At 44.8% G+C, this 25,690-nt stretch overlaps 2 long non-coding RNA genes across 3 annotated transcripts in view; one reads left to right on the top strand and one right to left on the bottom strand.

The window, feature by feature from the left end:
• Positions 1-25,690, bottom strand: part of LOC309491363 — a 105,537-nt gene that overhangs the window by 9,497 nt on the left and 70,350 nt on the right. The window lies entirely within an intron of this gene.
• Positions 9,852-14,149, top strand: LOC309491364. The gene is made up of 3 exons (XR_014203058.1): positions 9,852-12,254; positions 12,300-12,576; positions 12,623-14,149. It is a non-coding gene; the product is annotated as an uncharacterized lncRNA (long non-coding RNA).

The raw sequence follows: 25,690 nt of genomic DNA, 5'->3' as shown, positions 1-25,690 counted from the left end.
TGGGTGGTTGCTAGGGTGTTTTGGGTGGTTGCTAGGGTATTCTGGGTGGTTGCTAGGATATTTTGGGTGGTTGCTAGGGTCTTTTGGGTGGTTGCTAGGCGGTTGCTAGGGTGTTCTGGGTGGTTGCTAGGGTGTTTTGGGTGGTTGCTAGGGTATTCTGGGTGGTTGCTATGCGGTTGCTAGGATATTTAGGGTGGTTGCTAGGGTCTTTTGGGTGGTTGCTAGGTGGTTGCTAGGGTATTTTGGGTGGTTGCTAGGGTATTCTGGGTGGTTGCTAGGGTATTTTGGGTGGTTGCTATGGTCTTTTGGGTGGTTGCTAGGCGGTTGCTAGGGTATTCAGGGTGGTTGCTAGGGTCTTTTGGGTGGTTGCTAGGCGGTTGCTAGGGTCTTTTGGGTGGTTGCTAGGGTGTTTTGGGTGGTTGCTAGGATATTCTGGGTGGTTGCTAGGTGGTTGCTAGGGTCTTTTGGGTGGTTGCTAGGGTGTTTTGGGTGGTTGCTAGGATATTCTGGGTGGTTGCTAGGTGGTTGCTAGGGTCTTTTGGGTGGTTGCTAGGGTATTTTGGGTGGTTGCTAGGGTCTTTTGGGTGGTTGCTAGGGTATTCTGGGTGGTTGCTAGGCGGTTGCTAGGGTGTTCTGGGTGGTTGCTAGGGTGTTTTGGGTGGTTGCTAGGCGGTTGCTAGGGTCTTTTGGGTGGTTGCTAGGCGGTTGCTAGGGTGTTCTGGGTGGTTGCTAGGGTGATTTGGGTGGTTGCTAGGGTATTCTGGGTGGTTGCTAGGCGGTTGCTAGGGTCTTTTGGGTGGTTGCTATGGTATTCTGGGTGGTTGCTAGGCGGTTGCTAGGGTGTTCTGGGTGGTTGCTAGGGTGTTTTGGGTGGTTGCTAAGGTATTCTGGGTGGTTGCTAGGCGGTTGCTAGGATATTTTGGGTGGTTGCTAGGGTGTTTTGGGTGGTTGCTAGGGTGTTCTGGGTGGTTGCTAGGCGGTTGCTAGGGTGTTTTGGGTGGTTACTAGGATGTTTTGTGTGGTTGCTATGGTGTTGCTAGGGTATTTTTGGTGGTTGCTAGGGTGTTTTGGGTGGTTGCTAGGGTGTTCTGGGTGGTTGCTAGGCGGTTGCTAGGGTGTTATGGGTGGTTACTAGGATGTTTTGTGTGGTTGCTATGGTGTTGCTAGGGTATTTTGGGTGGTTGCTAGGGTCTTTTGGGTGGTTGCTAGGCGGTTGCTAGGGTGTTTTGGGTGGTTGCTAGGTGGTTGCTAGGGTGTTCTGGGTGGTTGCTAGGATATTTTGGGTGGTTGCTAGGGTCTTTTGGGTGGTTGCTAGGGTCTTTTGGGTGGTTGCTAGGGTGTTCTGGGTGGTTGCTAGGTGGTTGCTAGGGTGTTCTGGGTGGTTGCTATGGTATTCAGAGCGGTAGATAGATACACACACACACACACACACACACACACACACACTCTGAGTTTATGAGTTTAGAGTTTATAAGTGTACAAGTTTTTGAGTTTAGAGTTTATAAGTTTAAATGAGTTTAGAGTTCAGAGTTTATTAATTTATGAGTTTAAGAGTTCATAAGTCTATGAATTCATGAGTTTATTAGTTAATTAGTTATTAAATTTAAGTTAATTAGTTTATAAGTGTATGAGATTAGAGTTTATTAGTTTAAATGAGTTTCATTGGCTAATATATATAGAATGGCAGTTTGAATTAGTTTTCAAGGGATTTAGATTTAAATTTTTGTCGGTTGGTGAGTTTGAATTTTTTTAGAATGCCCAATGTTAAGTCAATGGGAGTTTTTCCGAGTTTTGATCGTCATTTGTAGGAAAACCGTAAGTCCGATCAGTCTGAAAAGATATAGCATATAGCTGCAGATCAGTTTGAGTGTCTGAGCCGAGTTTGAAGTATGTAGAGTTAAAGCTCTAGGGCGAGTTTGAGTCAACAGTTTTAGTAAGAAGAATAATAATAATAAGTTTAAATAGGATTTCAATATGTTGGCTTTCTCAAGCCAACTTAACTAGATGCGAAAGTTCCTGTGTCCTGGGTGGTTGCTAGGGTCTTTTGGGTGGTTGCTAGGCGGTTGCTAGGGTCTTTTTGGTGGTTGCTAGGCGGTTGCTAGGGTGTTCTGGGTGGTTGCTAGGGTCTTTTGGGTGGTTGAAAGGGTCTTTTGGGTGGTTGCTAGGCGGTTGCTAGGGTGTTCTGGGTGGTTGCTAGGGTCTTGGGTGGTTACTAGGCGGTTGCTAGGGTATTTTGGGTGGTTGCTATGGTATTCTGGGTGGTTGCTAGGGTCTTTTGGGTGGTTGCTAGGGTGTTTTGGGTGGTTGCTAGGGTATTCTGGGTGGTTGCTAGGCGGTTGCTAGGGTATTTTGGGTGGTTGCTAGGGTCTTTTGGGTGGTTGCTAGGCCGTTGCTAGGGTATTTTGGGTGGTTGCTAGGGTATTTTGGGTGGTTGCTAGGCTATTTTGGGTGGTTGCTATGCGGTTGCTAGGATATTTAGGGTGGTTGCTAGGGTCTTTTGGGTGGTTGCTAGGCGGTTGCTAGGGTATTTTGGGTGGTTGCTAGGGTATTCTGGGTGGTTGCTAGGGTATTTTGGGTGGTTGCTATGGTCTTTTGGGTGGTTGCTAGGCGGTTGCTAGGGTATTTTGGGTGGTTGCTATGGTATTCTGGGTGGTTGCTAGGGTCTTTTGGGTGGTTGCTAGGCGGTTGCTAGGGTGTTCTGGGTGGTTGCTAGGGTGTTTTGGGTGGTTGCTAGGGTATTCTGGGTGGTTGCTAGGCGGTTGCTAGGGTCTTTTGGGTGGTTGCTAGGCGGTTGCTAGGGTGTTCTGGGTGGTTGCTAGGGTGTTTTGGGTGGTTGCTAGGGTATTCTGGGTGGTTGCTAGGCGGTTGCTAGGGTGTTTTGGGTGGTTGCTAGGGTGTTCTGGGTGGTTGCTAGGGTGTTTTGGGTGGTTGCTAGGGTATTCTGGGTGGTTGCTAGGGTCTTTTGGGTGGTTGCTAGGCGGTTGCTAGGGTATTTTGGGTGGTTGCTAGGCTATTTTTTGTGGTTGCTAGGGTCTTTTGGGTGGTTGCTAGGCGGTTGCTAGGGTCTTTTGGGTGGTTGCTAGGGTCTTTTGGGTGGTTGCTAGGGTATTCTGGGTGGTTGCTAGGCGGTTGCTAGGGTCTTTTGGGTGGTTGCTAGGGTGTTCTGGGTGGTTGCTAGGGTCTTTTGGGTGGTTGCTAGGCGGTTGCTAGGGTATTTTGGGTGGTTGCTAGGCTATTTTTTGTGGTTGCTAGGGTCTTTTGGGTGGTTGCTAGGCGGTTGCTAGGGTCTTTTGGGTGGTTGCTAGGGTCTTTTGGGTGGTTGCTAGGCGGTTGCTAGGGTGTTCTGGGTGGTTGCTAGGGTGTTTTGGGTGGTTGCTAGGGTATTCTGGGTGGTTACTAGGCGGTTGCTAGGATATTTTGGGTGGTTGCTAGGGTGTTATGGGTGGTTGCTAGGGTGTTCTGGGTGGTTGCTATGGTATTCAGAGCGGTTGATATGGTGTTACTAGGTGGTTGGTAGTTGTCACAGATGGTTACTATGGAGTTTTTATAGAGTTCTTACTTAACTAATCGCTATTAGCATGTAGCTATTCACTGCTAGCATGTGTAGCATGTTGAAAGTGCTGTTTGCTAGCATGAGTCAAAAGAGCCAAACCTCATCTCTATACGATGTTCTGATACAGAGATATAGGTCTTGCAAAACGGTTGCTAGGATACTCAAGTTTGGTTGCTATGGAGTTGCTTGGGAGCTGGGAGCTTTAAACTTAAGAAATTTAAATTGGTTTAAAGTTTAAAGTAGTTTGAAGTTCATGACAGAGAGATAGATAGATAAATAAGTTAGATAGATAGATATACACACACACACACACACACACACACACACACACACACACACACACACACACACACACACACACACACAAACAGACTACCTCGCTCACACACACACACACACACACACACACACACACACACACACACACACACACACTCAGAGTTTATGAGTTTAGAGTTTATAAGTGTATAAATTGATGAGTTTATAAGTGTACAAGTTTTTGAGTTTAGAGTTTATAAGTTTAAATGAGTTTAGAGTTCAGAGTTTATTAATTTATGAGTTTAAGAGTTCATAAGTATATGAATTCATGAGTTTATTAGTTAATTAGTTATTAAATTTAAGTTAATTAGTTTATAAGTGTATGAGATTAGAGTTTATTAGTTTAAATGAGTTTCATTGGCTAATATATATAGAATGGCAGTTTGATTTAGTTTTCAAGGGATTTAGATTTGAATTTTTGTCGGTTGGTGAGTTTGAATTTTTTTAGAATGCCCAATGTTAAGTCAATGGGAGTTTTTCCGAGTTTTGATCGTCATTTGTAGGAAAACCGTAAGTCCGATCAGTCTGAAAAGATAAAGCAACTAACTTCAGATCAGTTTGAGTGTCTGAGCCGAGTTTGGAGTATGTAGAGTTAAAGCTCTAGGGCGAGTTTGAGTCAACAGTTATTCACAGAAGAATAATAATAATAACTAGATGCGAAAGTTCGTCGAGACAAACTTTAAGTTGGCTTGAGAAAGTTTGGACCAGAACGTTTTTTGCTAGGCGGTTGCTAGGATTTTATGGGTGGTTGCTATGGTGTTCCTAGGGTATTTTGGGAGGTTGCTAGGGTGTTCTGGGTGGTTGCTAGGTGGTTGCTAGGGTGTCCTGGGTGGTTGCTAGGGTCTTTTGGGTGGTTGCTAGGTGGTTGCTAGGGTCTTTTGGGTGGTTGCTAGGCGGTTGCTAGGGTGTTCTGGGTGGTTGCTAGGGTTTTTTGGGTGGTTGCTAGGGTATTCTGGGTGGTTGCTAGGCGGTTGCTAGGATATTTTGGGTGGTTGCTAGGGTCTTTTGGGTGGTTGCTAGGGTCTTCTGGGTGGTTGCTAGGTGGTTGCTAGGGTGTCCTGGGTGGTTGCTAGGGTCTTTTGGGTGGTTGCTAGGCGGTTGCTAGGGTGTTTTGGGTGGTTGCTAGGGTCTTTTGGGTGGTTGCTAGGTGGTTGCTAGGGTCTTTTGGGTGGTTGCTAGGCGGTTGCTAGGGTGTTCTGGGTGGTTGCTAGGGTGTTTTGGGTGGTTGCTCGGGTATTCTGGGTGGTTGCTAGGATATTTTGGGTGGTTGCTAGGGTCTTTTGGGTGGTTGCTAGGCAGTTGCTAGGGTGTTCTGGGTGGTTGCTAGGGTCTTTTCGGTGGTTGCTAGGCGGTTGCTAGGGTGTTTTGGGTGGTTTCTAGGGTCTTTTGGGTGGTTGCTAGGCGGTTGCTATGGTGTTCTGGGTGGTTGCTAGGGTGTTTTGGGTGGTTGCTAGGGTGTTGCTAGGGTATTTTGGGTGGTTGCTAGGGTGTTTTGGGTGGTTGCTAGGGTCTTTTGGGTGGTTGCTAGGCGGTTGCTAGGATATTTTGGGTGGTTGCTAGGGTCTTTTGGGTGGTTGCTAGGGTGTTCTGGGTGGTTGCTAGGCGGTTGCTAGGGTGTTATGGGTGGTTACTAGGATGTTTTGTGTGGTTGCTATGGTGTTGCTAGGGTATTTTGGGTGGTTGCTAGGGTGTTTTGGGTGGTTGCTAGGGTCTTTTGGGTGGTTGCTAGGCGGTTGCTAGGGTGTTTTGGGTGGTTGCTAGGGTCTTTTGGGTGGTTGCTAGGATATTTTGGGTGGTTGCTAGGGTCTTTTGGGTGGTTGCTAGGGTGTTCTGGGTGGTTGCTAGGGTGTTCTGGGTGGTTGCTATGGTATTCAGAGCGGTAGATAGATAGATACACACACACACACACTCAGAGTTTATGAGTTTAGAGTTTATAAGTGTATAAATTGATGAGTTTATAAGTGTACAAGTTTTTGAGTTTAGAGTTTATAAGTTTAAATGAGTTTAGAGTTCAGAGTTTATTAATTTATGAGTTTAAGAGTTCATAAGTCTATGAATTCATGAGTTTATTAGTTAATTAGTTATTCAATTTAAGTTAATTAGTTTATAAGTGTATGAGATTAGAGTTTATAAGTTTAAATGAGTTTAGAGTTCAGAGTTTATTCATTTGTGAGTTTAAGAGTTCATAAATCTATGAATTCATGAGTTTATTAGTTAATTAGTTATTCAATTTAAGTTAATTAGTTATTCAATTTAAGTTAATTAGTTTATAAGTGTATGAGATTAGAGTTTTTTAGTTTAAATGAGTTTCATTGGCTAATATATATAGAATGGCAGTTTGGTTTAGTTTTCAAGGGATTTAGATTTGAATTTTTGTCGGTTGGTGAGTTTGAATTTTTTTAGAATGCCCAATGTTAAGTCAATGGGAGTTTTTCCGAGTTTTGATCGTCATTTGTAGGAAAACCGTAAGTCCGATCAGTCTGAAAAGATAAAGCAACTAACTTCAGATCAGTTTGAGTGTCTGAGCCGAGTTTGGAGTATGTAGAGTTAAAGCTCTAGGGCGAGTTTGAGTCAACAGTTTTTCACAGAAGAATAATAATATTAACTAGATGCGAAAGTTCGTCGAGACAAACTTTAAGTTGGCTTGAGAAAGTTTGGACCAGAATGTTTTTTGCTAGGCAGTTGCAAGGATGTTATGGGTGGTCGTTATGGTGTTGCTAGGCGGTTGCTAGGGTATTCTGGGTGGTTGCTATGGTGTTGCTAAGCAGTTGCTAGGGTATTCTGGGTGGTTGCTAGGCGGTTGCTAGGGTGTTCTGGGTGGTTGCTATGTTGTTGCTAGGCGGTTGCTAAGGTATTTTGGATGGTTGCTAGGGTGTTGCTAGGCGGTTGCTAGGGTGTTCTGGGTGGTTGCTATGGTGTTGCTAGGCGGTTGTTAAGGTATTCTGGGTGGTTGCTAGGCGGTTGCTAGGGTGTTCTGGGTGGTTGCTAGGGTCTTTTGGGTGGTTGCTAGGGTCTTTTGGGTGGTTGCTAGGTGGTTGCTAGGGTGTTTTGGGTGGTTGCTAGGGTCTTTTGGGTGGTTGCTAGGCGGTTGCTAGGGTCTTTTTGGTGGTTGCTAGGGTGTTTTGGGTGGTTGCTAGGGTATTCTGGGTGGTTGCTAGGCGGTTGCTAGGGTCTTTTTGGTGGTTGCTAGGGTGTTTTGGGTGGTTGCTAGGGTATTCTGGGTGGTTGCTAGGGTGTTTTGGGTGGTTGCTAGGGTATTCTGGGTGGTTGCTAGGGTGTTTTGGGTGGTTGCTAGGGTATTCTGGGTGGTTGCTAGGCGGTTGCTAGGGTATTTTGGGTGGTTGCTAGGGTCTTTTGGGTGGTTGCTAGGGTGTTCTGGGTGGTTGCTAGGCGGTTGCTAGGGTGTTATGGGTGGTTACTAGGATGTTTTGTGTGGTTGCTATGGTGTTGCTAGGGTCTTTTGGGTGGTTGCTAGGGTGTTTTGGGTGGTTGCTAGGGTGTTCTGGGTGGTTGCTAGGCGGTTGCTAGGGTGTTATGGGTGGTTACTAGGATGTTTTGTGTGGTTGCTATGGTGTTGCTAGGGTCTTTTGGGTGGTTGCTAGGGTCTTTTGGGTGGTTGCTAGGGTGTTCTGGGTGGTTGCTAGGCGGTTGCTAGGGTGTTATGGGTGGTTACTAGGATGTTTTGTGTGGTTGCTATGGTGTTGCTAGGGTCTTTTGGGTGGTTGCTAGGGTGTTTTGGGTGGTTGCTAGGGTGTTCTGGGTGGTTGCTAGGCGGTTGCTAGGGTGTTATGGGTGGTTACTAGGATGTTTTGTGTGGTTGCTATGGTGTTGCTAGGGTATTTTGGGTGGTTGCTAGGGTCTTTTGGGTGGTTGCTAGGGTGTTTTGGGTGGTTGCTAGGTGGTTGCTAGGGTGTTCTGGGTGGTTGCTAGGATATTTTGGGTGGTTGCTAGGGTCTTTTGGGTGGTTTCTAGGGTGTTCTGGGTGGTTGCTAGGTGGTTGCTAGGGTGTTCTGGGTGGTTGCTATGGTATTCAGAGCGGTAGATAGATAGATACACACACACACACACACACACACACACACACACACACACACACACACACACACACACACACACACACTCAAACAGACTACCTCGCTCACACACTCACTCAGACACTCAGACACACACACACACACACACACACACACACACACACACACACACACACACACACACACTCAGAGTTTATGAGTTTAGAGTTTATAAGTGTATAAATTGATGAGTTTATAAGTGTACAAGTTTTTGAGTTTAGAGTTTATAAGTTTAAATGAGTTTAGAGTTCAGAGTTTATTAATTTATGAGTTTAAGAGTTCATAAGTATATGAATTCATGAGTTTATTAGTTAATTAGTTATTAAATTTAAGTTAATTAGTTTATAAGTGTATGAGATTAGAGTTTATTAGTTTAAATGAGTTTCATTGGCTAATATATATAGAATGGCAGTTTGATTTAGTTTTCAAGGGATTTAGATTTGAATTTTTGTCGGTTGGTGAGTTTGAATTTTTTTAGAATGCCCAATGTTAAGTCAATGGGAGTTTTTCCGAGTTTTGATCGTCATTTGTAGGAAAACCGTAAGTCTGATCAGTCTGAAAAGATAAAGCAACTAACTTCAGATCAGTTTGAGTGTCTGAGCCGAGTTTGGAGTATGTAGAGTTAAAGCTCTAGGGCGAGTTTGAGTCAACAGTTATTCACAGAAGAATAATAATAATAATAATATTAATAATAAGTTTAAATAGGATTTCAATATGTTGGCTCTCTCAAGCCAACTTAATAATAATAATAATAATAAGTTTAAATAGGATTTCAATATGTTGGCTCTCTCAAGCCAACTTAACTAGATGCGAAAGTTCGTCGAGACAAACTTTAAGTTGGCTTGAGAAAGTTTGGACCAGAACGTTTTTTGCTAGGCGGTTGCTAGGATTTTATGGGTGGTTGCTATGGTGTTCCTAGGGTATTTTGGGAGGTTGCTAGGGTGTTCTGGGTGGTTGCTAGGTGGTTGCTAGGGTGTCCTGGGTGGTTGCTAGGGTCTTTTGGGTGGTTGCTAGGTGGTTGCTAGGGTCTTTTAGGTGGTTGCTAGGCGGTTGCTAGGGTGTTCTGGGTGGTTGCTACGGTTTTTTGGGTGGTTGCTAGGGTATTCTGGGTGGTTGCTAGGCGGTTGCTAGGATATTTTGGGTGGTTGCTAGGGTCTTTTGGGTGGTTGCTAGGGTGTTCTGGGTGGTTGCTAGATGGTTGCTAGGGTGTCCTGGGTGGTTGCTAGGGTCTTTTGGGTGGTTGCTAGGCGGTTGCTAGGGTGTTCTGGGTGGTTGCTAGGGTGTTTTGGGTGGTTGCTAGGGTCTTTTGGGTGGTTGCTAGGTGGTTGCTAGGGTCTTTTGGGTGGTTGCTAGGCGGTTGCTAGGGTGTTCTGGGTGGTTGCTAGGGTATTTTGGGTGGTTGCTAGGGTCTTTTGGGTGGTTGCTAGGCGGTTGCTAGGGTGTTCTGGGTGGTTGCTAGGGTCTTTTGGGTGGTTGCTAGGCGGTTGCTAGGGTGTTTTGGGTGGTTGCTAGGGTCTTTTGGGTGGTTACTAGGCGGTTGCTAGGGTCTTTTGGGTGGTTGCTAGGGTGTTTTGGGTGGTTGCTAGGGTATTCTGGGTGGTTGCTAGGCGGTTGCTAGGGTCTTTTGGGTGGTTGCTAGGCGGTTGCTATGGTGTTCTGGGTGGTTGCTAGGGTGTTTTGGGTGGTTGCTAGGGTATTCTGGGTGGTTGCTAGGCGGTTGCTAGGGTGTTCTGGGTGGTTGCTAGGGTCTTTTGGGTGGTTGCTAGGGTCTTTTGGGTGGTTGCTAGGGTGTTCTGGCTGGTTGCTAGGCGGTTGCTAGGGTGTTATGGGTGGTTACTAGGATGTTTTGTGTGGTTGCTATGGTGTTGCTAGTGTGACAGTATTAGTTAAGTGATTGATAGTTGTGGTGTCCTATCAGGGGAGAGTATGGTCTATTTAATGCGGGTTGGCTGTATCCTGAGATGCGTCACGTCTTTGCTCCGCCCCCTCGTGCGTCATCCACTAGCGCCTCAGCGTTTCATTTAAGCGCTTTTCCGACGGTGCATTTCATCAGCTCAGAATAGGTGTCTGCGCACCCTTCAGTTAATCGGTGGTTATGATGATCGCGGTAAACAGTAGCCTGTGGGGATTATATGTGGGGTGATGTCATCTTTTGGCGTTCGTGAGGCGCGGGTCCTCCCTTTCGTCTTCGGGACCATTTTGCTGGTTCCCTGCAAAATTTCCTTTTCGTTCTTCCGTGTTTCTATGAACTTGAGTTCACCCGGATAACCACGGTGCTTGCGCTGCCCCCCGTGTCGCGCTGATCGCGCCGGCGGGAGTTCATAAGGGCACAGGATTTGTATCGTCTACTTCCTTTCCCTCTTTCAGTGTGATAGAAATGTTGTGATTAATAATAATTGCCTGTTATTTGTACGAGAACCAGTGTGTGTGTGCACGCGCGAGTGCGTGTATGTGTGTGTGTGCTGCACCAGCTCTATTCTTTTGTTATTCATTTCTTTAGTTCAACTTTGTGTATTTTGTTTAGATTTATTTAATCTATTGTTTATCTTGATTATTGTATGTGTAATTTGGCTGTGATATTTTCTCTGGTTATTATTTTGGGGTTTTACTAAACTCAATTACTTTCTTTTTTTGTCTATTCATTTTGTTTCTTCCAGGAACTGAGGTGGCCAGGCGGAAGGACCTTCTCTTGCAGTGTTGTAGTGATGGTGTTGCAGTGGGTGACACTTTTGAAGTGCTTGCATGTGTGATCCAAGTGCACGGTGACGTGTGTGTGAGTAGGATTGCGCTTTTGGAAAAGCCATTAAGTGGTCCTTCCGCTGGTCGACTCAGCCTGGTTGTTTTATTTTTTTGTGTTTGGCTGAAACTCCTCCTACCCTCGTGGGTAGAGGACTATGTTGGTGTGTGCCATTCATATTGTCCCCTGCGAGCACCTGTTTTTGTCCTTTGATATTTGTGCATTGAGCGCTGAGCGCCCTTGTTTTAAGAAGATGTACTGTTTTTAACTATTTGTATGTCAATAAAATACCTTTTTTTTGTAATTTAGTTGTACTCCTGTCTCTAACCTCCCTGACACACACACGAACCTGTGAGACCTAATGCAAATTGCTGGGTTATTTAGATATTCCCTGATTTATTCAGGGTGGCGTAGTCGACAATTATCACCGTAAGCTAGATTCTTTATTGAGAGCCCTCACCGCCTCATGCCACATTTGGCGTAGTCGGCAGGATTGTGTGTCAGTTGTGCAAGGCAGAGACGCGAGTGCTATAAAAAAAAATTTTACAAAAATTTTGGGGGGATTTTGTGTTTCTTTTCCTCTTTTTGTGTTTGTGCCAGGAAGTAGACGGTGGCGATCCTGTTGCAAAGGGTAGGCGTAACCTTCCGAGATAAGTTTCTTCTGTGGTAAGTGATTGCGTGGTTCGCAGCTATGGAAGATGAATTGTGCGAATTGAGAGAATTGGTTGCACGGTATTGGTCTGAGGACGAGAGGGGGGACCCAAATGAAATTAAGGCGTTACGTCACCTGTATGGGGTACAGGGGCAACAGTATACAGGGGCTAATAGTGTTCTAGCGACATTCAAGCTGAACGAATTGCGAGACATGTTGAGAAATCAACGACAATTGAATCAACTTACTCAATGCATGGTTCAAATTCAAAATTCCCAGTTACGTACTCGATCGCCGCGGGTTAATCAAATTATTTGTAGACGTTGTCCGCGGCCTGGCCAGTTTGCTAGGCATTGCGAAGGGGAACGTAGACCTTCTCGGGTTCCACCGGCTCGTGCAGGTTTAGCTCCATTAAGGGGTGGGCAGTCTCAGTTTGAGCAACCGTCGGAAAAGTGCTGCTGGCTAAGCTGTAGGGCCGCAGCTTGGTTGGGGAACCTATAAGGTAGAGAACTTGTGCATCACTCGTTTCTCGTCGAGTAGCCGTCATGGCAGAGAACTTGTAGTAAGTGTCTCATTCATGTTTGTGTAGCCGTCAAGGCAGAGAACTTGTGCATCACTCGTTTCTCGTTGTATAGCCGTCATGGCAGAGAACTTGTAGTAAGTGTCTCATTCATGTTTGTGTAGCCGTCAAGGCAGAGAACTTGTGCATCACTCGTTTCTCGTTGTATAGCCGTCATGGCAGAGAACTTGTAGTAAGTGTCTCATTCATGTTTGTGTAGCCGTCAAGGCAGAGAACTTGTGCATCTCTCGTTGTATAGCCGTCATGGCAGAGAACTTGTAGTAAGTGTCTCATTCGTGTTTGTGTAGCCGTCAAGGCAGAGAACTTGTGTATCACTCGTTTCTCGTCGAGTAGCCGTCATGGCAGAGAACTTGTAGTATCTCATTCGTGTTTGTGTAGCCGTCAAGGCAGAGAACTTGTAGTAAGTGTCTCATTCATGTTTGTGTAGCCGTCAAGGCAGAGAACTTGTGTATCACTCGTTTCTCGTCGAGTAGCCGTCATGGCAGAGAACTTGTAGTATCTCATTCGTGTTTGTGTAGCCGTCAAGGCAGAGAACTTGTAGTAAGTGTCTCATTCATGTTTGTGTAGCCGTCAAGGCAGAGAACTTGTGCATCTCTCGTTGTATAGCCGTCATGGCAGAGAACTTGTAGTAAGTGTCTCATTCGTGTTTGTGTAGCCGTCAAGGCAGAGAACTTGTGCATCACTCGTTTCTCGTTGTGTAGCCGTCAAGGCAGAGAACTTGTGTATCACTCGTTTCTCGTCGAGTAGCCGTCATGGCAGAGAACTTGTAGTAAGTATCTCATTCGTATTTGTGTAGCCGTCAAGGCAGAGAACTTGTGTATCACTCGTTTCTCGTCGTGTAGCCGTCATGGGCTAGTGGTCTATCGTCGGGGCGACGATACAAAAGGCGGGGATGGATTGTGACAGTATTAGTTAAGTGATTGATAGTTGTGGTGTCCTATCAGGGGAGAGTATGGTCTATTTAATGCGGGTTGGCTGTATCCTGAGATGCGTCACGTCTTTGCTCCGCCCCCTCGTGCGTCATCCACTAGCGCCTCAGCGTTTCATTTAAGCGCTTTTCCGACGGTGCATTTCATCAGCTCAGAATAGGTGTCTGCGCACCCTTCAGTTAATCGGTGGTTATGATGATCGCGGTAAACAGTAGCCTGTGGGGATTATATGTGGGGTGATGTCATCTTTTGGCGTTCGTGAGGCGCGGGTCCTCCCTTTCGTCTTCGGGACCATTTTGCTGGTTCCCTGCAAAATTTCCTTTTCGTTCTTCCGTGTTTCTATGAACTTGAGTTCACCCGGATAACCACGGTGCTTGCGCTGCCCCCCGTGTCGCGCTGATCGCGCCGGCGGGAGTTCATAAGGGCACAGGATTTGTATCGTCTACTTCCTTTCCCTCTTTCAGTGTGATAGAAATGTTGTGATTAATAATAATTGCCTGTTATTTGTACGAGAACCAGTGTGTGTGTGCACGCGCGAGTGCGTGTATGTGTGTGTGTGCTGCACCAGCTCTATTCTTTTGTTATTCATTTCTTTAGTTCAACTTTGTGTATTTTGTTTAGATTTATTTAATCTATTGTTTATCTTGATTATTGTATGTGTAATTTGGCTGTGATATTTTCTCTGGTTATTATTTTGGGGTTTTACTAAACTCAATTACTTTCTTTTTTTGTCTATTCATTTTGTTTCTTCCAGGAACTGAGGTGGCCAGGCGGAAGGACCTTCTCTTGCAGTGTTGTAGTGATGGTGTTGCAGTGGGTGACACTTTTGAAGTGCTTGCATGTGTGATCCAAGTGCACGGTGACGTGTGTGTGAGTAGGATTGCGCTTTTGGAAAAGCCATTAAGTGGTCCTTCCGCTGGTCGACTCAGCCTGGTTGTTTTATTTTTTTGTGTTTGGCTGAAACTCCTCCTACCCTCGTGGGTAGAGGACTATGTTGGTGTGTGCCATTCATATTGTCCCCTGCGAGCACCTGTTTTTGTCCTTTGATATTTGTGCATTGAGCGCTGAGCGCCCTTGTTTTAAGAAGATGTACTGTTTTTAACTATTTGTATGTCAATAAAATACCTTTTTTTTGTAATTTAGTTGTACTCCTGTCTCTAACCTCCCTGACACACACACGAACCTGTGAGACCTAATGCAAATTGCTGGGTTATTTAGATATTCCCTGATTTATTCAGGGTGGCGTAGTCGACAATTATCACCGTAAGCTAGATTCTTTATTGAGAGCCCTCACCGCCTCATGCCACACTAGGGTATTTTGGGTGGTTGCTAGGGTGTTTTGGGTGGTTGCTATGGTGTTCTGGGTGGTTGCTAGGATATTTTGGGTGGTTGCTAGGGTCTTTTGGGTGGTTGCTAGGGTGTTCTGGGTGGTTGCTAGGGTGTTCTGGGTGGTTGCTATGGTATTCAGAGCGGTAGATAGATAGATAGATACACACACACACACACACACACACACACACACACACACACACACACACACACACACACTCAGAGTTTATGAGTTTAGAGTTTATAAGTGTATAAATTGATGAGTTTATAAGTGTACAAGTTTTTGAGTTTAGAGTTTATAAGTTTAAATGAGTTTAGAGTTCAGAGTTTATTAATTTATGAGTTTAAGAGTTCATAAGTCTATGAATTCATGAGTTTATTAGTTAATTAGTTATTAAATTTAAGTTAATTAGTTTATAAGTGTATGAGATTAGAGTTTTTTAGTTTAAATGAGTTTCATTGGCTAATATATATAGAATGGCAGTTTGAATTAGTTTTCAAGGGATTTAGATTTAAATTTTTGTCGGTTGGTGAGTTTGAATTTTTTTAGAATGCCCAATGTTAAGTCAATGGGAGTTTTTCCGAGTTTTGATCGTCATTTGTAGGAAAACCGTAAGTCCGATCAGTCTGAAAAGATATAGCATATAGCTGCAGATCAGTTTGAGTGTCTGAGCCGAGTTTGAAGTATGTAGAGTTAAAGCTCTAGGGCGAGTTTGAGTCAACAGTTTTAGTAAGAAGAATAATAATAATAACTAGATGCGAAAGTTCGTCGAGACAAACTTTAAGTTGGCTTGAGAAAGTTTGGACCAGAACGTTTTTTGCTAGGCGGTTGCTAGGATTTTATGGGTTGTTGCTATGGTGTTCCTAGGGTATTTTGGGAGGTTGCTAGAGTGTTCTGGGTGGTTGCTAGGTGGTTGCTAGGGTGTCCTGGGTGGTTGCTAGGGTATTTTGGGTGGTTGCTAGGTGGTTGCTAGGGTCTTTTGGGTGGTTGCTAGGCGGTTGCTAGGGTGTTCTGGGTGGTTGCTAGGGTTTTTTGGGTGGTTGCTAGGGTATTCTGGGTGGTTGCTAGGCGGTTGCTAGGATATTTTGGGTGGTTGCTAGGGTCTTTTGGGTGGTTGCTAGGGTCTTCTAGGTGGTTGCTAGGTGGTTGCTAGGGTGTCCTGGGTGGTTGCTAGGGTCTTTTGGGTGGTTGCTAGGCGGTTGCTAGGGTGTTTTGGGTGGTTGCTAGGGTCTTTTGGGTGGTTGCTAGGTGGTTGCTAGGGTCTTCTGGGTGGTTGCTAGGGTGTTCTGGGTGGTTGCTAGGGTGTTTTGGGTGGTTGCTAGGGTATTCTGGGTGGTTGCTAGGATATTTTGGGTGGTTGCTAGGGTCTTTTGGGTGGTTGCTAGGCGGTTGCTAGGGTGTTCTGGGTGGTTGCTAGGGTCTTTTGAGTGGTTGCTAGGCGGTTGCTAGGGTGTTTTGGGTGGTTGCTAGGGTCTTTTTGGTGGTTGCTAGGCGGTTGCTAGGGTCTTTTGGGTGGTTGCTAGGGTGTTTTGGGTGGTTGCTAGGCGGTTGCTAGGGTCTTTTGGGTGGTTGCTAGGCAGTTGCTATGGTGTTCTGGGTGGTTGCTATGGTGTTCTGGGTGGTTGCTAGGGTGTTTTGGGTGGTTGCTAGGGTATTCTGGGTGGTTGCTAGGCGGTTGCTAGGGTGTTCTGGGTGGTTGCTAGGGTGTTTTGGGTGGTTGCTAGGGTATTCTGGGTGGTTGCTAGGTGGTTGCTAGGGTCTTTTGGGTGGTTGCTAGGGTCTTTTGGGTGGTTGCTAGGGTGTTCTGGGTGGTTGCTAGGCGGTTGCTAGGGTGTTATGGGTGGTTACTAGGATGTTTTGTGTGGTTGCTATGGTGTTGCTAGGGTATTTTGGGTGGTTGCTAGGGTGTTTTGGGTGGTTGCTAGGGTGTTCTGGGTGGTTGCTAGGCGGTTGCTAGGGTGTTATGGGTGGTTACTAGGATGTTTTGTGTGGTTGCTATGGTGTTGCTAGGGTATTTTGGGTGGTTGCTAGGGTGTTTTGGGTGGTTGCTAGGCGGTTGCTAGGGTGTTATGGGTGGTTACTAGGATGTTTTGTGTGGTTGCTATGGTGTTGCTAGGGTATTTTGGGTGGTTGCTAGGGTCTTTTGGGTGGTTGCTAGGGTGTTTTGGGTGGTTGCTAGGTGGTTGCTAGGGTGTTCTGGGTGGTTGCTAGGGTGTTTTGGGTGGTTGCTAGGGTATTCTGGGTGGTTGCTAGGTGGTTGCTAGGGTCTTTTGGGTGGTTACTAGGATGTTTTGTGTGGTTGCTATGGTGTTGTTAGGGTATTTTGGGTGGTTGCCAGGGTCTTTTGGGTGGTTGCTAGGCGGTTGCTAGGGTGTTTTGGGTGGTTGCTAGGTGGTTGCTAGGGTGTTCTGGGTGGTTGCTAGGATATTTTGGGTGGTTGCTAGGGTCTTTTGGGTGGTTGCTAGGGTGTTCTGGGTGGTTGCTAGGTGGTTGCTAGGGTCTTCTGGGTGGTTGCTATGGTATTCAGAGCGGTAGATAGATAGATACACACACACACACACACACACACACACACACACACACACACACACACACACACACACACACACACTCAGAGTTTATGAGTTTAGAGTTTATAAGTGTATAAATTGATGAGTTTATAAGTGTCCAAGTTTTTGAGTTTAGAGTTTATAAGTTTAAATGAGTTTAGATGAGTTTAGAGTTCAGAGTTTATTAATTTATGAGTTTAAGAGTTCATAAGTCTATGAATTCATGAGTTTATTAGTTAATTAGCTGTTAAATTTAAGTTAATTAGTTTATAAGTGTATGAGATTAGAGTTTATTAGTTTAAATGAGTTTCATTGGCTAATACAGTGGTTTTCAAACTGTGGGTCGCGACCCACTTGTGGGTCACACAGTGAGAAAAGGTGGGTCGCACAAAGGCACTTAGCTGCAGCTAAATTTACGTTACGATGAGTGAAACAAAACCAGTCCGATTAATGACCAAACGACTATGAGTTTTAGCGCCCGCCAAAGTGTTATTTGATCGCTGAGTAGATGAACTGCTGCGCTTGTGACAGAGTCACAGTGCACATTTAACTGAAAGAACGAGCAGAGAGAGATACTCGGTCGCGCGAGCTCTCTCTCTCTCTCTTCGGAGCCAGGCGAAAGTGTAAAAAAGACTTCACCGTCTCCAAACTAAGCGCTGTCTTGCTCTCTCTCCCTCGCACATTTTAATAAAAATAAATCGACACGGTGGTAAAAGGTCGGAAGACCAAAGTTTCATGTGGAGCATTCGGAGATTTTTTTTTTCTTCCTCAATTACCGCTGGGTGTGAATTGTGCTAAATAAGTTGTTGCCTTATCTTCTCTGAAAAGCGTCCCAGACATTCAGCTGACATAAAACAACACTTTAATTAAACGAAAAAAAACTATCCAGTGATGAAATGTTTTCTGTGTTGACACAAATCTTGGATGTCTATGTCTTAACTGCTGGGAGAATCACACAACGCGCACGACACGTCCAATTCGCGAACTAATGACTCCTTTGAACGATTCATTTTAATGAATGGACAACTGATCTTTCCAACAGTGAACTCAGGAGACGTTTGAATCAGTAACACTTTACAATAAAGTTCTATTTATTACATAAATTACATAAAGAGTACAGTTTGCTTACTCAAGCTTTAAAATAAATAAAACCCCTTGCTTTTTTTTTGAAAACCATATGACTACATTTTTCCACACAGTGCTATCAAGAATCGATAAGAGAATCGTTAAAGAATCGGATCGATAATCAGAATCGTCAGTAGCATTATTATTATTGATAAAATCTTATCATTTCCCATCCCTATGTGAAGACGGTAAAATTATAATCAAACATTAAAGAACATACAGTAGGCCTACATGTTTTTAAAAGTTTTTTTAAGAGTTAAAAGTTTAAAATATTTTGCTAACATGAAGGCTTGTCACTGTCAGTCTTTTTACATCAGTGCAAAACTAGGGAATGCAGATTAAGACCATCAAGCATGCATTGATTAATCCCATTGCATGTAGAAAAAAAAATGTGCGACCAAATCATGCTGGTGCGACCAACTGAGAAAGTTGGTAGCACCAGTGCAAGTGGGTCTTGAGATTGATTATACTTGTCTAGGTGGGTCCTAGAACGAAAAAGTTTGGGAACCCCTGGGCTAATATATATTGAATGGCAGTTTGAATTAGTCTTCAAGGGATTTAGATTTGAATTTTTGTCGGTTGGTGAGTTTGAATTTTTTTAGAATGCCCAATGTTAAGTCAATGGGAGTTTTTCCGAGTTTTGATCGTCATTTGTAGGAAAACCGTAAGTCCGATCAGTCTGAAAAGATATAGCATATAACTTCAGATCAGTTTGAGTGTCTGAGCCGAGTTTGGAGTATGTAGAGTTAAAGCTCTAGGGCGAGTTTGAGTCAACAGTTTTTCACAGAAGAATAATAATAATAATATTAATAATAATAAGTTTAAATAGGATTTCAATATGTTGGCTCTCTCAAGCCAACTTAACTAGAATGTACATTTCCTGAAGAAAATGTGAAGTGGTGCTTGCAGTGGCAAAACTCGCCACTGGGCAGATGCTAACGCAATTAACATGTTGTGATACCATGATATACCACGTTTTAGCATTATTTACCACGATTTACCATGTTTCTAAGATGATTTACTACGATTTACCACATTCCAGCATGATTTACTATGATTAACATGTTGTTAAAATGATGCTAGCATGATTAGCATGTTGTTAACATGATTAGCATGTTGGTAGCATGATGCTAGCATGATTAGCATGTTGCTAGCATGCTTTTAACAAGATGTTAGCATGATTAGCATTTTGCTAGCATGTTTTTAGCCAGATGCTAACATGATTAGCATGTTGCTAGCATTGTTCTAGCTTGATTAACATGTTGTTAGCATAATGCTAGCTTGAATAGCATTTTGCTAGCATGATGCTAGCTTAATTAGCATATTGGTAGCATGATGCTAGCATGATTAGCATGTTGCTAGCTTGATTAGCATTATGTTAGCATAATGCTAGCTTGATTAGCATGTTGGTAGCTTGATGCTAGCATGATTAGCATGTTTTTAGCTAGACGCTAACATGATTAGCATGTTTCTAGCATAATGCTAGCTTGATTAGCATGTTGCTAGCATGATGCTAGTTTGATTAGCATGTTGCTAGCATTATGCTAGCTTGATTAGCATGTTGCAAGCATGATGCTAGCTTGATTAGCATGTTGGTAGCATGATGCTAGCTTGATTAGCATGTTGGTAGCTTGATGCTAACATGATTAGCATGTTGCTAGCATGTTTTTAGCTAGACGCTAACATGATTAGCATGTTGCTAGCATAATGCTAGCTTGATTAGCATGTTGCTAGCATGATGCTAGCTTGATTAGCATTTTGCTGGCATTATGATAGCTTGATTAGCATGTTGCTAGCATAATGCTAGCTTGATTAGCATGTTGGTAGCATAATGCTAGCTTGATTAGCATGTTGCTAGCATGATGCTAACATGATTAGTATGTTGCTAGCATGTTTTTAGCAAGATGCTGTTGCCAGGTGGTGGTTGCAAGGGTTTTCTGGGTGGTTGCTATGGTGTTGCTAGGCAGTTGCTAAGGTGTTCTGGGTAGTTGCTAGGCAGTTGCTAGGGTATTTTTGGTGGTTGCTAGGCAGTTGCTAGGGTATTCTTGGTGGTTGCTAGGGCATTGCTAGGTGGTTGCTAGGCGTTTTGGGTGGTTACTAGGCAGTTGCTAGGTGTTCTGGGTGGTTGCTAGGCAGTTGCTAGGGTGTTCTGGTTGGTTGCTAGAGTTTTTTGGTGGTTACTAGAGCATTTCTAGACGTTGCTAGGGTGTTCAGGGTGGTTGCTAAGGTATTTTTGGTAGTTGCTATGGTGTTACTAGGTGGTTGGTAGTTGTCAAATATGGTTACTATGGAGTTTTTATAGAGTTCTTAAAATCTTTAATAACGAGTTCCTTCAGTACACAAGCATGGAGCAATATCGCAAGGCTACGAGTGTGATATTGCTTTAAAAAATGTAAAACAAATGTTTTTATATTATTTATTGGTTTAGGGTGGTTGCTAGGGAGCTCAGAGTGGTTGCTAGGGTGCTGTAACTGGTTGCTAGGGTGTGGCTATGAAGATTTTAGGCCATTACTTATTGGCTGCTTGATAATATAAATCCTCTGAGGGAGAGAGAGAGGGAGAGAAACGCAGGGGTGTCAGGCCCTTTGGAGTGGTGTGTGTGAAAACGGCAGTTGGGATTCAAATGTTTTTAGAACTCCCCATGTAAAGTCAATGGGACTTTTTTGGCCGCTTTTTCGTCCGCTGTGCGAACATCGTACACCCGATCGCTTAGAAAAGTCATAGCACACCTCTACTCAATGAGCCGGTCGATATGACACCTCAATCAGGGGTCTGTGACAAACGGTGCGGGGCAAGTTACGCGCCAAACTTTGTGTATAATAAGTATTAACAATAACAATAGTGTTGCTTTAAAAAAGCACCACTAACTAGATGCGAAAGTTCGTCGAGACAAACTTTAAGTTGGCTTCAGAAAGTTTGGACCGTAAAGTTTTTTGATAGGCGGTTGCTAGGATGTTATGGGTGGTCGCTATGGTGTTTCTAGGGTGTTTTGGGCAATTGCTAGGGTGTTCTGGGTGGTTGCTAGGTGGTTGCTAGGGTGTCCTGGGTGGTTGCTAGGGTCTTTTGGGTGGTTGCTAGGGTGTTATGGGTGGTTGCTAGGGTGTTTTGGGTGGTTGCTAGGGTATTCTGTGTGGTTGCTAGGATATTTTGGGTGGTTGCTAGGGTCTTTTGGGTGGTTGCTAGGCGGTTGCTAGGGTGTTCTGGGTGGTTGCTAGGGTGTTTTGGGTGGTTGCTAGGGTATTCTGGGTGGTTGCTATGCGGTTGCTAGGATATTTAGGGTGGTTGCTAGGGTCTTTTGGGTGGTTGCTAGGCGGTTGCTAGGGTATTTTGGGTGGTTGCTAGGGTATTCTGGGTGGTTGCTAGGGTATTTTGGGTGGTTGCTATGGTCTTTTGGGTGGTTGCTAGGCGGTTGCTAGGGTATTTTGGGTGGTTGCTATAGTATTCTGGGTGGTTGCTAGGGTCTTTTGGGTGGTTGCTAGGCGGTTGCTAGGGTCTTTTGGGTGGTTGCTAGGGTGTTTTGGGTGGTTGCTAGGATATTCTGGGTGGTTGCTAGGCGGTTGCTAGGGTTTTTGGGTGGTTGCTAGGGTCTTTTGGGTGGTTGCTAGGGTATTCTGGATGGTTGCTAGGCGGTTGCTAGGGTGTTCTGGGTGGTTGCTAGGGTGTTTTGGGTGATTGCTAGGGTATTCTGGGTGGTTGCTAGGCGGTTGCTAGGGTCTTTTGGGTGGTTGCTAGGCGGTTGCTAGGGTGTTCTGGGTGGTTGCTAGGGTGATTTGGGTGGTTGCTAGGGTATCCTGGGTGGTTGCTAGGCGGTTGCTAGGGTCTTTTGGGTGGTTGCTATGGTATTCTGGGTGGTTGCTAGGCGGTTGCTAGGGTGTTCTGGGTGGTTGCTAGGGTGTTTTGGGTGGTTGCTAAGGTATTCTGGGTGGTTGCTAGGCGGTTGCTAGGATATTTTGGGTGGTTGCTAGGGTGTTTTGGGTGGTTGCTAGGGTGTTCTGGGTGGTTGCTAGGCGGTTGCTAGGGTGTTATGGGTGGTTACTAGGATGTTTTGTGTGGTTGCTATGGTGTTGCTAGGGTATTTTTGGTGGTTGCTAGGGTGTTTTGGGTGGTTGCTAGGGTGTTCTGGGTGGTTGCTAGGCGGTTGCTAGGGTGTTATGGGTGGTTACTAGGATGTTTTGTGTGGTTGCTATGGTGTTGCTAGGGTATTTTGGGTGGTTGCTAGGGTCTTTTGGGTGGTTGCTAGGCGGTTGCTAGGGTGTTTTGGGTGGTTGCTAGGTGGTTGCTAGGGTGTTCTGGGTGGTTGCTAGGATATTTTGGGTGGTTGCTAGGGTCTTTTGGGTGGTTGCTAGGGTGTTCTGGGTGGTTGCTAGGTGGTTGCTAGGGTGTTCTGGGTGGTTGCTATGGTATTCAGAGCGGTAGATAGATAGATACACACACACACACACACACACACACACACTCAGAGTTTATGAGTTTAGAGTTTATAAGTGTACAAGTTTTTGAGTTTAGAGTTTATAAGTTTAAATGAGTTTAGAGTTCAGAGTTTATTAATTTATGAGTTTAAGAGTTCATAAGTCTATGAATTCATGAGTTTATTAGTTAATTAGTTATTACATTTAAGTTAATTAGTTTATAAGTGTATGAGATTAGAGTTTATTAGTTTAAATGAGTTTCATTGGCTAATATATATAGAATGGCAGTTTGAATTAGTTTTCAAGGGATTTAGATTTAAATTTTTGTCGGTTGGTGAGTTTGAATTTTTTTAGAATGCCCAATGTTAAGTCAATGGGAGTTTTTCCGAGTTTTGATCGTCATTTGTAGGAAAACCGTAAGTCCGATCAGTCTGAAAAGATATAGCATATAGCTGCAGATCAGTTTGAGTGTCTGAGCCGAGTTTGAAGTATGTAGAGTTAAAGCTCTAGGGCGAGTTTGAGTCAACAGTTTTAGTAAGAATAATAATAATAACTAGATGCGAAAGTTCGTCGAGACAAACTTTAAGTTGGCTTGAGAAAGTTTGGACCGGAAAGTTTTTTGCTAGGCAGTTGCAAGGATGTTATGGGTGGTCGTTATGGTGTTGCTAGGCGGTTGCCAACGTATTTTGGGTGGTTGCTAGGGTGTTGCTAGGCGGTTGCTAGGGTGTTCTGGGTGGTTGCTAGGGTCTTTTGGGTGGTTGCTAGGCGGTTGCTAAGGTATTCTGGGTGGTTGCTAGGCGGTTGCTAGGGTGTTCTGGGTGGTTGCTAGGGTCTTTTGGGTGGTTGCTAGGTGGTTGCTAGGGTGTTTTGGGTGGTTGCTAGGGTCTTTTGGGTGGTTGCTAGGCGGTTGCTAGGGTATTTTTGGTGGTTGCTAGGGTGTTGCTAGGGTGTTCTGGGTGGTTGCTAGGGTATTCTGGGTGGTTGCTAGGATATTTTGGGTGGTTGTTAGGGTCTTTTGGGTGGTTGCTAGGGTCTTTTGGGTGGTTGCTAGGCGGTTGCTAGGGTGTTTTGGGTGGTTGCTAGGTGGTTGCTAGGGTGTTTTGGGTGGTTGCTAGGGTCTTTTGGGTGGTTGCTAGGTGGTTGCTAGGGTCTTTTGGGTGGTTGCTAGGCGGTTGCTAGGGTGTTCTGGGTGGTTGCTAGGGTATTCTGGGTGGTTGCTAGGATATTTTGGGTGGTTGTTAGGGTCTTTTGGGTGGTTGCTAGGGTCTTTTGGGTGGTTGCTAGGCGGTTGCTAGGGTGTTCTGGGTGGTTGCTAGGGTCTTTTGGGTGGTTGCTAGGCGGTTGCTAGGGTGTTTTGGGTGGTTGCTAGGGTCTTTTGGGTGGTTGCTAGGCTGTTGCTAGGGTCTTTTGGGTGGTTGCTAGGGTGTTTTGGGTGGTTGCTAGGGTATTCTGGGTGGTTGCTAGGCGGTTGCTAGGGTCTTTTGGGTGGTTGCTAGGCGGTTGCTATGGTGTTCTGGGTGGTTGCTAGGGTGTTTTGGGTGGTTGCTTGGGTATTCTGGGTTGTTGCTAGGCGGTTGCTAGGGTGTTCTGGGTGGTTGCTAGGGTGTTTTGGGTGGTTGCTAGGGTATTCTGGGTGGTTGCTAGGCGGTTGCTAGGGTCTTTTGGGTGGTTGCTAGGGTCTTTTGGGTGGTTGCTAGGGTGTTCTGGCTGGTTGCTAGGCGGTTGCTAGGGTGTTATGGGTGGTTACTAGGATGTTTTGTGTGGTTGCTATGGTGTTGCTAGGGTATTTTGGGTGGTTGCTAGGGTGTTTTGGGTGGTTGCTATGGTGTTCTGGGTGGTTGCTAGGGTCTTTTGGGTGGTTGCTAGGGTGTTCTGGGTGGTTGCTAGGGTGTTCTGGGTGGGTGCTATGGTATTCAGAGCGGTAGATAGATAGATACACACACACACACACACACACACACACACACACACTCAAACAGACTACCTCGCTCACACACTCACTCAGACACTCAGACACAGACACACACACACACACACACACACACACACACACACACACACACGCACACACTCAGAGTTTATGAGTTTAGAGTTTATAAGTGTATAAATTGATGAGTTTATAAGTGTACAAGTTTTTGAGTTTAGAGTTTATAAATTTAAATGAGTTTAGAGTTCAGAGTTTATTAATTTATGAGTTTAAGAGTTCATAAGTCTATGAATTCATGAGTTTATTAGTTAATTAGTTATTAAATTTAAGTTAATTAGTTTATAAGTGTATGAGATTAGAGTTTTTTAGTTTAAATGAGTTTCATTGGCTAATATATATAGAATGGCAGTTTGAATTAGTTTTCAAGGGATTTAGATTTAAATTTTTGTCGGTTGGTGAGTTTGAATTTTTTTAGAATGCCCAATGTTAAGTCAATGGGAGTTTTTCCGAGTTTTGATCGTCATTTGTAGGAAAACCGTAAGTCCGATCAGTCTGAAAAGATATAGCATATAGCTGCAGATCAGTTTGAGTGTCTGAGCCGAGTTTGAAGTATGTAGAGTTAAAGCTCTAGGGCGAGTTTGAGTCAACAGTTTTAGTAAGAAGAATAATAATAATAAGTTTAAATAGGATTTCAATATGTTGGCTTTCTCAAGCCAACTTAACTAGATGCGAAAGTTCGTCGAGACAAACTTTAAGTTGGCTTGAGAAAGTTTGGACCGGAAAGTTTTTTGCTAGGCGGTTGCTAGGATGTTATGGGTGGTTGCTATGATGTTGCTAGGGTATTTAGGGCGGTTGCTCGGGTGTTCTGGGTGGTTGCTATGGTATTCTGGGTGGTTGCTAGGGTATTCTGGGTGGTTGCTAGGCGGTTGCTAGGATATTTTGGGTGGTTGCTAGGGTCTTTTGGGTGGTTGCTAGGCGGTTGCTAGGGTGTTCTGGGTGGTTGCTAGGGTGTTTTGGGTGGTTGCTAGGGCATTCTGGGTGGTTGCTATGCGGTTGCTAGGATATTTAGGGTGGTTGCTAGGGTCTTTTGGGTGGTTGCTAGGCGGTTGCTAGGGTATTTTGGGTGGTTGCTAGGCGGTTGCTAGGGTGTTCTGGGTGGTTGCTAGGGGATTTTTGGGTGGTTGCTAGGTGGTTGCTAGGGTCTTTTGGGTGGTTGCTAGGCGGTTGCTAGGGTGTTCTGGGTGGTTGCTAGGGTGTTTTGGGTGGTTGCTAGGGTATTCTGGGTGGTTGCTAGGGTCTTTTGGGTGGTTGCTAGGGTCTTTTGGGTGGTTGCTAGGCGGTTGCTAGGGTGTTCTGGGTGGTTGCTAGGGTCTTTTGGGTGGTTGCTAGGCGGTTGCTAGGGTGTTTTGGGTGGTTGCTAGGCGGTTGCTAGGGTCTTTTGGGTGGTTGCTAGGGTGTTTTGGGTGGTTGCTAGGGTATTCTGGGTGGTTGCTAGGCGGTTGCTAGGG

Source organism: Leuciscus leuciscus, assembly GCF_965113295.1.
Source record: "Leuciscus leuciscus genome assembly, contig: HAP1_SCAFFOLD_152, whole genome shotgun sequence".
In the NCBI taxonomy this organism is placed as follows: domain Eukaryota; kingdom Metazoa; phylum Chordata; class Actinopteri; order Cypriniformes; family Leuciscidae; genus Leuciscus; species Leuciscus leuciscus.
The sequence above is the reverse complement of the archived record's forward strand: the minus strand, read 5'-3'. Positions and strand labels throughout refer to the sequence as shown.